Source organism: Macrobrachium nipponense, chromosome 26 (genome assembly GCF_015104395.2).
Source record: "Macrobrachium nipponense isolate FS-2020 chromosome 26, ASM1510439v2, whole genome shotgun sequence".
Lineage (NCBI taxonomy): Eukaryota > Metazoa > Arthropoda > Malacostraca > Decapoda > Palaemonidae > Macrobrachium > Macrobrachium nipponense.
Genome location: NC_087215.1, coordinates 75328705 through 75343164, shown reverse-complemented (window position 1 = coordinate 75343164; position 14460 = coordinate 75328705). Strand labels below are relative to the sequence as shown.

Genomic DNA, 14460 nt, shown 5'->3' with positions numbered 1-14460 from the left:
GGAATTCTTTGCGTTTCCGGTTTGCCTGAAAGAGGTCGATCTCTCACTTCCTCCAAGGCCCAGTCCTACCTGTGAAATTTAGGCCAAAAGCCCAGCGTTGGGACCAATGAGGTCATTCAGCTTTGAAAATAATGTTGAATTAATCGTTAGAAGAGAGAGAGATATATATTATAAACGGAGGTACAGTAAAAGGAATGAAAGGGGGTTGCAGCTAGTGACCGAAGGTACGCTGCGAAGAACCGTAAGTAATGCCTACTGTGTACAGTATGAGGTGCACTGACGGCACTAAGTAGCCCACCCCCTCCCCCATCCTCCCTACGGGATAAATTTCCTTCGGGTTTGGTCTAAAAGAGACATCACGAAGGAAGACCCCATACAATTGCCATTTTGAATAATGCCAGTGTCGTTTCCAATAAGCCCAAACCTCAATAATAATATCTGAACGATTTGCAGAGTTAAGACAAAGCAGACGATGCCCGTACATCCCCTTTAATAGTAAAAAAAATCATTATTAGGATTTAAATTCGTATCGCGAAACAGGCACTAAAAAGTACTGCAAAATAAACAACGGAAGCATGTCCAAAGCAACTGACGAATCTACGCGACCTTCATATGAACCAACAACCTTCGCCTGCAGAGCTTTGTAAGCGCTTCAGCATGGCCAAGCACTGAAGATTTTATCCCGATGAATCAATTCCATCATGAATCATAAGCCGGTACTCGGAACTCATCCCAGTTCCAGGTTAAAGGTCCGCTGTCGGAAGTGATTCGAACACAGAGAGAGAGAGAGAGAGAGAGAGAGAGAGAGAGAGAGAGAGAGAGAGAGAGAGAGAGACCTGCATTTTTGGCTTAACATCATTGACCTTTACTTCCCGTCAGGGCAGATACGAAACTTCCTTTGTAACTGCGTAAACAGATTTCACAAGGGAACCCAATAAAAATTTTTTGGAAGGGAATTAACAATAAAATATTAAATTTAAGGTACTTGAATGTGCCGAGAATGACCCCGGAAGTAATGCGGAGCAGCCACTAAAAGGTTATATTTAATGATGATTAGCATCCTAAATCTATTCGAAATAAAGCCTTTATTATTTTTTCTCTATATAAATCACGGTCATCCATCTTATAGTGTGGGGTTCCGGGTTGCATCCTACCAACAGGAATCCATAACTTTTCTCAATATGTGCGCTATTTCTAGTAGCACTCTCTTCTACAAGAGCCCTGGAGCTATTTCAGCATCTAGGTATTCAATGCTCCTGTTCAGGGATCTTGGGGTCGTGCCGAATGTCCCTATGATTATGAGTGCAATTTCCACTGGCATATCCCATACCCTTCCTATTTCCATTTTCAGGTCTTGATATTTACCAATTTTTTCCTCTGACTTTCTCATCTAGTCTGGTGTCTCATGGTATTAGGACATCTATGAGTGATACTTTCTTCTCTATTTTTTTTCTTTTGCTCTATCACAGTCCTCCAATTCGACTGGGTGGTATTTATAGTGTGGGGTTCCGGGTTGCAACCTGCCTCCTTACGAGTCCATCACTTTTCTTACTATGTGCGACGTTTCTAGGATCACACTCTTCTGCACGAGTCCTGGAGCTACTTCAGCCTCTAGTTTTTCTAGAATACTTTTGAGGGATCTTGGGATCGTGCCTACTGTTATTATTATAAATCGCCGTTTCAAAGACCGTTATCGATTTTTGTGATACGGGAGAACAAAATATTCTGAAGAAACGCCAATCTTCCACACAATAACCTCGATGATGACAAACGAGAAACATTCTCTACAACTCGGTCAGAATACCTCCTTGATAATCATTTGAAAATATTTTATCAGGTATTGTCCTATGAAACGCAAACGTATCCTAATATTAGGCCATACTATCTTTAAGTTCCAGCTAAAGCTTACATAAGAATCCAAGTAACTGAGAATCCAAGTAACTGGGCAAAGAAAAAACCCAAATCCCGTTGAATTACCTTTTCACATGAATCGATCCTTACGAACAAAGCCCAGTTCTAATTACAACACGGCAACAGAAGAAGATGATGATATGATGATGATGATGATGATGAAATAGGCGAAGCAGCAGCAGCAGAAGAAGAATCAGAAGAAGGCGAAAAAGCAGCAGCAGAGGAAAAAGAAGAAGGGCGAAGCAGATGATGATGATGAAGAAGAAGAAAGCAGAATATGAAATAGGCGAAGCAGCCAGCTGCAAGATGAAAGAAGAAAACGAGAAGGAGGGGGGGAAGAAGAAGAAGAAGCAGAATATGAAATAGGTGAAGAAACAGAGAAAAAAGAAGCAGAAGAAAACATAGGCAAAAAAACAGCAGCAGCAGCAGAAGAAGAAGAAGAGCAAGCAAGAAGAAGAAGAAGAAGAAGAAGAAAGAAGAAAAGAAGAAGAAGACAAGAAGAAGGAGAAGAAAAGGAGAAGGACAAAGAAGAAGCTGAAGAAAAAACAAGCAACAGAGCAGCAGAAGAAGAAGAAGAAGAAGAAGAAGAAGAAGAAAAGGAAAAAGAAGAAGAAAAAGAAGAAGCAGAAGAAGAGAGAGGGCAAAAACAGCAAAACAGAAAAAAAAAAAAAAAAAAAAAAAAAAAAAAACAGACTCCACCTGCGCACCTCCCTCAAATGGCAGAGGCGTTTTCGACAAAAGAAACCAGCAGATGGAGGACCTCTCCAAGTTTCACGACCACTGCTGACCTTCGCAAGGCTCTCTTGCAAAAGGTCTCCGAATGTCACTGGGACAAGACTGAGATAAAAATGCCTGCTTGGAAATGAATAACCAATTGAAATGAAAGGTCCGAAATGGAGTGGAGACGCTGAAGGCCACTGATTCCCCAATTATATATTATATATATATATATATATATAATATATATATATATATATATATATATATACACACACATATATATATATAGGGGTAGCGCATTAGATATTAAAGGACATTTCTAGCTTAATGCGTGTATACATATATTCATTTATTTATATATTATACATTATATATAAATCTATATGTGTGATTAAAAGTGTACGTGCATACATACATATATAAGAACATTTACACACACATGTACACATTTCGCTATCTGCATACACGTACCTATACACTCACGGTTAAAAAAAAAAACGGACGAATAACATTACTGTCACCCCTGAACGTGACAAAACGTGCCCCAATCTTATAAATAATACCCACACGGAGACACCACAACGGCTCCCATGACACACCACGCCTATAAATACCCCGCCCTGACGACAGCGCGCCCCATCGACGAGATGGACAAGGGCGACGGTCTATGTCCTCTACCAGTACCGTGACAGATCTGAGAGGGGGGCGACTTGTGTCTACCTCGGGTCCTGCGTCACTGTGGCCCTTCGGCAAAATATAAATACACTATTTATCGGTCTCGGGGATTCTATCAGGGCACGTGCTCGGATGAGAGAGAGAGAGAGAGAGACAGAGAGACAGAGAGCTGCCTTTATCGTCTTTACACTGATTATACAATGGAGCCATCCATTATTCCACTCATTCCTTCAGAACTTTTCCTTCAGACAGAGATACCTTAAGAGTCCTGGTCAGCCACTAATATTACACTGTCATAACCATATAGGAGATTCTCACTAAAAACCCTACCACATTAATCCAGTAAAAAAAATGTAGATAAATACACCAATCAACGCCAAGCGAGCTTCAGTCGGCGTCCATGTGTAGGACAACCTGTTGATATGACCCATTAATATCTATTTAAAAAAAAAAAAAGTCCTATGGGACTCATGACTTAAGAATTATGATCTCTCAGAAATTGAAAGGTATCCAGTTAAAGAGAAAAGTATCTGCGTCAGTTTGAGACAACATTAACACTGGATAATACATACAAAATATATGTTTATAAATATTTATACATACATACATATATAATGTAGAATCTCCAGGTCACTTTTTTTACATATTACAGACATACGCTAATCACGCTTACCTCGAAACCTCAGAACAAGGCCACACACACACACACACTCACACACACACACACACACACCGAACACAGGTGACCAAGCACCTGTACGGATACCTATTACGCTTACCGCAAAAAGAGTTCGCTGTTAGTCACTCCTATGAGCGGTTCTTTTATATTTTCGCATTACGAAGGTTTCCAGCGCGATAAAGTACTACCGGTTAGATCCGGAAGTGAATGGATCCGATTTATCTACCACAGTGACATCGGCCGACGGAACTGCATCGAGTTTGTTTGCTCGTTTGTAGTTTGCTAGGTGAAATTTAGGTAGCTGGGGGGAGGGGAGTAGGGGAGGAGGAGGAGGAGGTTGTCAATGGGCTAAAGAGAAGTTCATTAGGATTTCGATGCGCTTCGAGTATTCTTTTAATAATGACAGGTGTAAATGTCGTTTTCTACGGTTAAACAGAATTGTACCACGATCACAATTACATCAATTCCAGTGATTCACGCCTTTGTACTTACAAGGAACTCCCGAAACTCATGGAACCTCTAACTACGATGAACTTACACACACAGCCACACAAACCTATATATAATATTATATATATATCATATAATATATATATATATATATAATTATAATATAGAATATATGATAATACATATAATAATACAATATATAGCTCAAGAAAATTTACTGAACTATAAATCGAGCTGCGTAAATTCAGATCACCGCCACTCGTGATACATATTTACATCACGAACGGAACACCTGATAACGGTCCGTGGAACACACGTCTATGCCAACAATTAATTTTAGGTCATATTTTGGAACCAAACATTACAGGTCCTGAAGTTCGAACTCACTTCTAAATAAATCTTATTCAATGCAGATACGAGCCTGACCTGACCGACCAATGTCTAAAACCATTTAATAATAAACTGTCCATTTGATGCAGCTGAAGAATTCTCATTAAAATAGGGATGCGAGCCTGACCTGACCGCGTTTAACACGTGCGACAGATGCTTAAGAACCTGCTACAAAATGCATCTGTTATAATCTGATGTGAGGTTCTGTGCGGCAAATTTCAAGATATTTTTTAAATGAAGATATTTTTAAATGGAGTCACTTTTTCTCAGTCGTGTTCTCAAAATACTAATTCTTGTTTCGAGCTAATTTCGTTAAATTCTGTAACAAATTTAACCAATACATTTTATGAGTGCCACTTTTCAAAGCGTGATGTCGAACACCTGAAGTGTGTTCTCCATCAGTGTTCACATCAACATCATTGTTGACGAACACCGTTCAAGTGTTCCAAATTCTTTGCTTTTGTCTTTGACACAGTAACACAGTTTGATATTTAATTGTGAATGTTTGTTACAACAACAACAACAACAACAACAACAACAACAACAACAACAAAAACAACAACAACAACAACAATACAACAACAACAACAACAATAATAATAATAATAAATATAATAATAAGAATAATAATAATATAATATAATAATAATAATAATAATAATAATGAACAGGAATAAGGGATACCACAGAACAAACTATTCGGAACCAACCAGAAAAGACTACACAGCCAACTAAGAGGGGAAGACAACCACCCAGAAATTCCTGAAGCCGAACCAAGTAAGAGACTCTGGGAAAACATATGGAGCAATCCGGTATCACACAACAAACATGCAACATGGCTCCAGGAAGTCAAGGAAGAAGAAACAGGGAGAATAAAACAAAGATTCACAGAGATCACGACAGACACAGTCAGACACCAACTAAAGAAAATGCCAAACTGGAAAGCCCCAGGTCCCGATGAAGTCCATGGATACTGGCTCAAAAACTTCAAGGCCCTACACCCACGAATAGCAGAACAACTCCAGCATTGTATCTCAAATCACCAAGCACCCAAATGGATGACCACAGGAAGAACATCCTTAGTACAAAAAGACAAGAGTAAGGGAAATATAGCCAGTTACTACAGGCCTATCACCCGCCTACCAATAATGTGGAAGTTACTAATAGGTATCATCAGTGAAAGGCTATAACAACTACCTAGAGGAGAACAAACACCATCCCCCACCAACAGAAAGGCTGCAGAAGGAAGTGTAGGGGCACAAAAGACCAGCTCCTGATAGACAAAATGGTAATGAAGAACAGTAGAGAAGGAAACCAACCTAAGCATGGCATGGATAGACTATAAGAAAGCCTTCGACATGATATCACACACATGGCTAATAGAATGCCTGAAAATATATGGGGCAGAGGAAAATACCATCAGCTTCCTCCCAAAAATACAATGCGCAACTGGAATACAATACTTACAAGCTCTGGAATAAGACTAGCAGAGGTTAATATCAGGAGAGGATCTTCCAGGGCGACTCACTGTCCCCACTACTCTTCGTAGTAGTTAGCCATGATTCCCATGACAAAAGTACTACAGAAGATGGATGCCGGGTACCAACTCAAGAAAAGAGGCAACAGAATCAACCATCTGATGTTCATGGACGACATCAAGCTGTATGGTAAGAGCATCAAGGAAATAGATACCCTAATCCAGACTGTAAGAATTGTATCTGGGGACATCAGGATGGAGTTTGGAATAGAAAAATGCGCCTTAGTCAACATACAAAGAGGCAAAGTAACGAGAACTGAAGGGATAAAGCTTACCACATGGGAGCAACATCAAACACATAGATGAGACAGGATACAAAATACCTGGGAATAATGGAAGGAGGAGATATAAAACACCAAGAGATGAAGGACAACGATCAGGGAAAGAATATATGCAGAGACTCAAGGCGATACTCAAGTCAAAACTCAACGCCGGAAATATGATAAAAGCCATAAAACACATAGGCAGTGCCAGTAATCAGATACAGCGCAGGAATAGTGGAATGGACGAAGGCAGAACTCCGCAGCATAGATCAGAAAACCAGGAAACATATGACAATCCACACAGCATCTACACCCAAGAGCAAATACGGACAGACTATACATAACACGAAAGGAAGGAGGGAGAGGACTACTAAGTATAGAGGACTGCGTTAACATCGAAAACAGAGCACTGGGGCAAATATCTAAAAAAACCAAAAACCAGTGAAGACGAGTGGCTAAAGAGTGCATGGGGAAGAAGGACTAATAAAAGAAACGTAGACGAAGACCCAGAAATATACAGAGGACAGGAGAAAGACAGAAAGAACAGAGGACTGGCACAACAAACCAATGCACGGACAATACATGAGACACACTAAAGAACTAGCCAGCGATGACAATTGGCAATGGCTACAGAGGGGAGAGCTAAAGAAGGAAACTGAAGGAATGATAAACAGACTGGCCAACAAGTCAGGCCACTAAGAACCAGATATGTTCAAAGTACGATAGACGGAAATAACATCTCTCCCATATGTAGGAAGTGCAATACGAAAAATGAAACCATAAACCACATAGCAAGTGAATGCCCGGCACTTGCACAGAACCAGTACAAAAAGAGGCATGATTCAGTGGCAAAAGCCCTCCACTGGAGCCGTGCAAGAAACATCAGCTACCTTGCAGTAATAAGTGGTACGAGCACCAACCTGAGGGAGTGATAGAAAACGATCAGGCAAAGATCCTCTGGGACTATGGTATCAGAACAGGATAGGGTGATACGTGCAAACAGACCAGACGTGACGTTGATTGACAAAGTCAAGAGAAAGTATCACTCATTGATGTCGCAATACCATGGGACACCAGAGTTGAAGAGAAAGAGAGGGGGGATGGATAAGTATCAAGATCTGAAAATAGAAATAAGAAGGATATGGGATATGCCAGTGGAAATCGTACCCATAATCATAGGAGCACTAGGCACGATCCAAGATCCCTGAAAAGGAATCTAGAAAAACTAGAGGCTGAAGTAGCTCCAGGACTCATGCAGAAGAGTGTGATCCTAGAAACGGCACACATTAGTAAGCAAGAAGTGGTATGGGACTCCTTAAGGACGGCCGGAGGATGCAACCCGGAACCCCACACTATAAATACCACCCAGTCGAATTGGAGGACTGTGATAGAGCAAAAAAAAAAAAAAAAAAAAAATAATAATAATAATAATAATAATAATAATAATAATAATGGGCACAGTTTTCCGTGTCGAAAATGAAGACAATGGTTGCAGGTCCATAATAATATAGCATGTGAGTATATGGTCTTTCATGGATATATTAAAAGCTTTCGAACCTTGTACTAGGTTCATCTTCAGTCAAGATGAACCTAGTACAAGGTTCGAAAGCTTTTAATATCCATTAAAGACCGTATACTCACATGCTATATTATTGTGGACCTGCAACCAATAATAATAATAATAATAATAATAATAATAATAATAATAATAATAATAATAATAATAATAATAATAGCCCTATATAAAAACAAAAGTAGGAAAACTTCTAGTCCGGTAGTACGAAGGCAAACGAGTTTTATCCCAAGGAAAAAAAAAAAAAAAAAAAAACTTAATAAAATGCCAAGCACTTGCGTAAATAACGCCATCTGTCAGCGAGGCTTGAAATAAACCCGGCTCGTGTAAACAAAATCAGCGGCCACAGAACCACCTCGACTTCCTTCTAGCGCTGCCTGCCAAGTAAACAAAAGACGACTTCCTCTTCCTTTAGGGAAATCGCACGAGTTGTTGCTACTGAAACGCCGATATGTCAGCGATAGCGTTTCCTTGTTCACAACTTTAAATATCTCGAGGGTAGTTTTCGTTACCCAAGATAAAACTATTTGCTAAAGGTGCCCCTAGCTGCAACCCCTTCCGTTCCTTTTACTGTAACTCCAATCACATTCTCTTTCTTCCATCTTACTTTCCCACCGTCTCTTGACAATAGAGTCAGAGCTCAACTGCTTTGAGGTTTTCCTCCTGTTACGCCTTTCACACCTTTCTCCTGTCAGTTTCCGTTTCAGCGCTGAATGACCTCGTAGGTCCCGGCGCTTGGCCTTAAGCTCAAATTCTAATCTCTCACGACGCGGTTTCACAATCCGGTACCCAGACTGAAAACTTTGTGCGAAGTCCGTTGGCTAAATGTTGGCAAAAAATGGTAACAGGTGCCACACAATTCCTAGAATGACACAGCGTAAACGCAAGAAAGTGAATACTTACATGCGGACAAAATGAATAAATGAATGGGGTCCCTAGAGATTGCAAGCGAAGCAGGGGAAGGAAGAGAAGACGATGGATTGACAAGCTAAGAAAATTTGCGGGTATAGACTGGCATAGAATGACTAATAAACAGAAGGGAGTGGAAGGATATATCTGAGGCCTTTGTCCTGCAGTGGATTAGCAAAGGATGATGATATGAAATGATAAAATTATACATACATATATATATATATATATATATATATATATATATATATATATATATATATATATATATATATATATATATATATATTATATACATATATATATGCATACAAATATATGTACATGTAAGAATACATTAAACAAACAGAGTATACATACATACATGCATACACATATCCAAGCAAACATACAATTGTATATATATGTATAATATACATATATATTTATCAATTTGTTTATATACACACAAGTTTATGTGTATAGTGTAGCTGCTACAACATCAAACATCAAGAGCGAGATCGTAATCTTAAGCAGAAATATCACCGGCACAAAATCATGTCGGAGAAGGTATTCACTAGATTCCACTAAATCCTATTTCATACATTATCCACAGCTTCTGCCGTTGGCTCGGGTCACTGACCCCGGCCTCCAGTCCAATGACGACTGAGTGTTACGATGCAAATCTTACAAGGTCATATATGGATGTACTCTACACAATATGCACACTGATAGGCCCCCCCATACATATGCATATTGTAAGGTACCCGCATATGCCTATTGACAAGCACACATACATGATGACATGTAAATTTACCGACAGTTGGACACATACAAATGCATATCGACAGGTATAAATAAAGTGTATTTGTCAATAATGCTGCATATCAAAGTTTCTCTGAGTACTAGTTATAAACTAGTGAGAATACAGACAGTGAGCCTTTATCTCGAGGAAATTTATACATACGCATATACGTATACTATATAGATAGAAAGATGGGTTGATATTTATATACAGTACGCACACACACAGATATATATATATATATATATATATATATATATATATATATATATATATATATATATATATATACATATATATATACATATTATATATATATATATATATATATATATATATATATATATAGATATATATATAGAAAGACGGGTTGATATTTGTAAACAAACATTACGTACACACACAGTGTATATGTATATGTGTGTGTGTGTAACCATTAATAATGTGTTTTTGCTATAAAATCCAATGTTACTCTGCTAAATCTATTTCTGCGTATGTAATCAGCCACTTGCACAAAGCGCGACTGTCGGCCATTTGAAAATTTCATAGCATTCAGTGGCCATGACCTATTGCAGAAATGTCTTGGGGCTTTATAAAAAAAAAATATTCGTGGTACAGTTTCAGGACTACGTAGGAAATCTCAAAATTATATGTATATACATACATTAGTATAGTATATATATATATATATATATATATATATATATATATAATAAATATAATTTAGAATTCGTTTCGCGTCTCACACACAAACACGCCAGTCGAAAGATACTCAGCATCGGTCTAATCAACATATCCTTATCGCACCTAGAAAACCCATTATTATCGCTACGACACTGCACCGAGACGATAATTACAGTTGATCTTGAAAACACCACACATCTTATTTCAGCGTCGACACGACACACACAAGCTTGCCTCCCTACATTCAACACACAGGCACTTCACGAGACGCGTCTGTCCACGGACCTGTCATAAGCACTACACCGTCACAGGGACTTGTGTCTTCAACGCAAGACACCGAAGCTCGGATTCCGTCTGCTTCTGCAGCGCGGACGTCGACGACGCTTTGGCTCCCTCCGGAGTAACACCGCCCGACCCCCACCCACCCATCGGCAGCGCTGCCATTGTTGCCAACGAACGCCACGAACACACGACGCCGCCTCCTACAGAATGCAGGGCTTACAGTTCTTTACCTAAAGGGAAAGGCCCCTAACTAATATTGATCGAGAGTACTATACTGCGGACATTTCCCTAAACCAATCGCATTTCCAATAACAAGTCATACATGACAGTAATCAACTACGAATATGTTGTGTTGACTGTTGCAGAAAATGTACCGTAATTGAAAAAAAAAAATAACGCTATATATTCAATGTCCGGAATAGTACCAATCTAGGAGGAATAAAAATTAAAATCGCCAATATACTACAGTGTCTAGCACAATCATTAGTATTACCAGTATCATCTAAGCTTGCCCTTGAAATTTCCAATCTATATTTTTTATGTTAACGTAGAATTCCCCTAAAAACTATACTTTTAAAGGATGCAAACGCTGAACAATCATGCACGGCGCTTGACTATTCATAATCACAAGCACACTTTCAAAGTTTTCAATATATTCTAAACAAAAGCTTAAGATGATTTACAGATTACTAATCAGTTAAAATATGTTAATTTAAAAACGGTTATACCAAAGATCACGACGATTTGAGGTATCTTGTATATCACAAAGGTACGATAACTGCGCTACGTTTTTACTTGTAAATTGATACTTGACGATGACTTGAAGTCTATATTACGTGGGTGCTTCATAATTTATTTTATATAAAATATACACTCTCCAAGCTTTGCCAGCAATTATTCTTTCCACTGAAAGCGTGGTTCATTTTAAAAGAAGAAGCACTCATAACAACATACTATTATAGACACAAATAAAGCAAATTATAGCAAAAATAAATAAATAAATAAAAACACACACAAACACAAAATCGAAGTTTTGATTTCACGCCTTTATTCAGTTATCACATTACCAAGCCAAAGTATCCGCGAAAATTACTTTATTATACAAGCAAAACAAACAAAAAAGGAAGATTATCGTACGCTATTACACATAAATGAAGCGTTCGTAAAACTGAACAGAACTCTACTTGTTTTCACTAGACGTTGCAGTTTCATTTTTACATATAAGTTATACACATAAGCAATTGAGTAAATATAATTTAGTTTTTCATATCAAAGCCATGAAACAAGATTAAAGCAACTATCATCGTACGCTAGGCAAGGGCAGTCAGCTGTGCTGACGTTCAAACAGTCTAGTTTGAGCAAAACAAAACAGAAGCTCCGAAGCGTTTACAGAAAAGCGTGCACAGCCATACCACTTGTATGAAGAATGTCTCAATAAGAAATAATGTCCTGTTTCGTGCAAGCCACTTGCAGAACTATCATCAACGGAAAGAAAACATTTGTATCATCATTAAGGATATTTCCGTTAAAAACTTGTGCTGGTCAAAAGACGCTCTCTGATTAATCTCCACTCAGATCTAGGATGCATTGTTCTGGAAACTTTAATTGCAACGCATTCTCATAAGTGTTCTGGAAACTTTAATTACAACGCATTCTCATAAGAGAATAAATAAAGTATCATATAATGTTTACTTGTGTTGTGTTCATTTGGTTGTGTATACAAGTACATGTAAAACAACTTTAGACGTTAATTACCTACCAACGTTTTTCCTTGTAGGGGAATACTGCAAAAAAGGACCCTTTCGAAGTGTTCTGCTTAATCATATGGAAAGATGAAACGCGACACAATATTTCACCCCTTCTACTTACGGCTACACCACCAATCCTACTACAAAAGGAACATACATAACTACGAAGAACCTCATGTTAATTGAAATAGACCTATATAAGCGATCAAGTTCATTCTCTGCAGAGAAACGATAGCTGACGAAAACTACAACTTATTCAGACGAAAAAAATAAAAAACGTAAATCGAGAAGAACCAACCCATGGCATTTATGAGATGCTGTTGCAAGACACTGCCACTTATCAATCAAACGAGCTGAAGGAGAGAGAGGGAGAGAGAGAGAGAATAAGCGAAGACTGGAATGGTGCAAAGACCAAGATAGTCTCTGTCCCAAATGAAATATGTGCGTCAACAGCGACGACTTTGAATAAAGTAAAAAAAAAAATAACCAAGTTCTACTAATTTATTTTTTTTTTACTTACGCTGTGAACACCTGTGTACCATGAACGAGTTTGCTCACTAGGTTAAGTTGGCGATTACACACCAAACTAGTCCTCGCCCTAAATTGTGTTCATATTTTGTTAAGAGGGGGTGGGGGAGATTCCAAATCTAAATTACCCACGAACAGGATACTTTCCGAAATTAGAAGCTGACGGCAATGCTAACATTCATCGAAGTCCTTGGATACAGCATCCTACGAAAGTAGGCAATAGAAAACCCAATGTTTTCGATATTATCAAAATACATTTTCAGTTATATTGATATACCAAACAAAATATATATATATATATATATATATATATATATATATATATATATATATATGTGTGTGTGTGTGTGTGTGTGTATATATGTATATATATCTATATATATTATATATATATATAGATATATATATCATATATATATATATATATATTTATATATATATATATAAGTATCTATCTATATATGTATATATATATATATATATATATATATATATAATGTTTGGTATATCAAAATAACGGAAAATGTATTTTGATAATATCGAAAGCATGGGTTTCCTACAGCCTACTTTCGTAGGATGCTGTATTCAAGGACTTCGATGAATGTTAGCATTGCCGTCAGCTTCTATTGTAAAACCACAGTCGAATTTCGTGCATATAACATTGATATATTTCGGGAAAATAACTTTATATATCTCATGAAAATAACAGTATTAACGTATTGCGTGAAAATAATGAAATCTCCTCTCTCTCTCTCTCTCCATTTTACGATCCTGTATAATTATTTATTTACTTTTAATTTCTGTAAGTACTATTTGATGCGAATTGCAAGTTGCCGAAGAGACTAATAGAAGTTGAATGTCACACCGGTTGCATAACCAGACATTACTACTGTTTATTTGGGTTCATTTGAAGCATTAGAGGCGGGGGGGAGGAGCTGGTACTTCGTAATCAAACGCAGCAAATTTATTCGTTAGGAGAAACTTTACATGTATACGTGTGTGTGTGTGTGTGTAGAATATATAGTATATATTATATATATATATATAGATATAATATATATATATATATTTATATATATATATCCTATATATATATATAATATATATATTATATATATATATATATATTAGTTTTATATGTATAATACATATATAATATAATATATCTAGTATATATATATATATATACACGTATACATATAAAGTTTCTCCTACCGAATAAACTTGCCAGATTTTGTTGCGTTTGATTACGAAGTTACAATAAAAATAATAAGATCGCAGGACGAAACCAGCCCCCCCCCCCCCTCTAATGCTTCAAATGAACCCA

At 37.6% G+C, this 14460-nt stretch overlaps 1 protein-coding gene across 1 annotated transcript in view; it reads right to left on the bottom strand.

Moving 5' to 3' along the window:
• Window positions 1-14460, bottom strand: part of LOC135200449 (monocarboxylate transporter 3-like) — a 153285-nt gene that overhangs the window by 74028 nt on the left and 64797 nt on the right.